A 770-nucleotide genomic window follows, 5' to 3' on the forward strand; every position below is an offset into this window, starting at 1 on the left:
CCCTTGGGCTCCGGTAACCCAAGGGAAAAAGAGGCTAGGTGGCGAATGGTAAAACCAAGGTTGGGCATTGCTGGAAAAGCTTTAATCAAGGCGAACTATCAAGGGGTTCCCATTATAACCCAACCGCGTAAGGAACGCAAAATCCGGGAACATAATACCGATATGACGGAAACTAGGACGGCAAGAGTGGAACAAAACACTAGGCGAGAGGCCGAGCCTTCCACCCTTTACCAAGTATATAGATGCATTAAGATAACATAGCAATATAATGATATCCCAAACAAGTAAATAAATGTTCCAACAAGGATCGGCCTCCAATCTTCACCTGCAACTAGCATGCACACATTAATCATGGCAAAAAAGACAAAAGTGCTAAACGGAGTAACAGATCTGGCAATTAACTCAAGTAGCCCTCTTCTAACAGCATTTCGGGCATCAATATGAACTCAAATGAAAATGATTCAATGGAATTAAATGATGTACTCTCTGAGATGAACATTTCGATATGCTATATGCATGAATCGGAGCTACAGATGCAAAGTTACGGAGCAACGAACATGTGCATATGGACTGAAAATATCTGGGACTTAGACGAAAATGACCTAGGATTTTTTTGGATCTAGATCTCGCGCACAGAAATCGAGGCGGGGCCAGGCCTTGTTCGCCGGCGAGGAAATGGCCGAGGCCGGCGAGGAGGAGGCCGGGGAGTGGGGCGGCGACCGTCCGGCGAGGCGGCGCGGTCCAGCGACGGCGGCGGCTGGGCGGCGCGC

This window comes from Triticum dicoccoides, chromosome 3A (genome assembly GCF_002162155.2).
Source record: "Triticum dicoccoides isolate Atlit2015 ecotype Zavitan chromosome 3A, WEW_v2.0, whole genome shotgun sequence".
Taxonomy (NCBI): Eukaryota; Viridiplantae; Streptophyta; class Magnoliopsida; order Poales; family Poaceae; genus Triticum; species Triticum dicoccoides.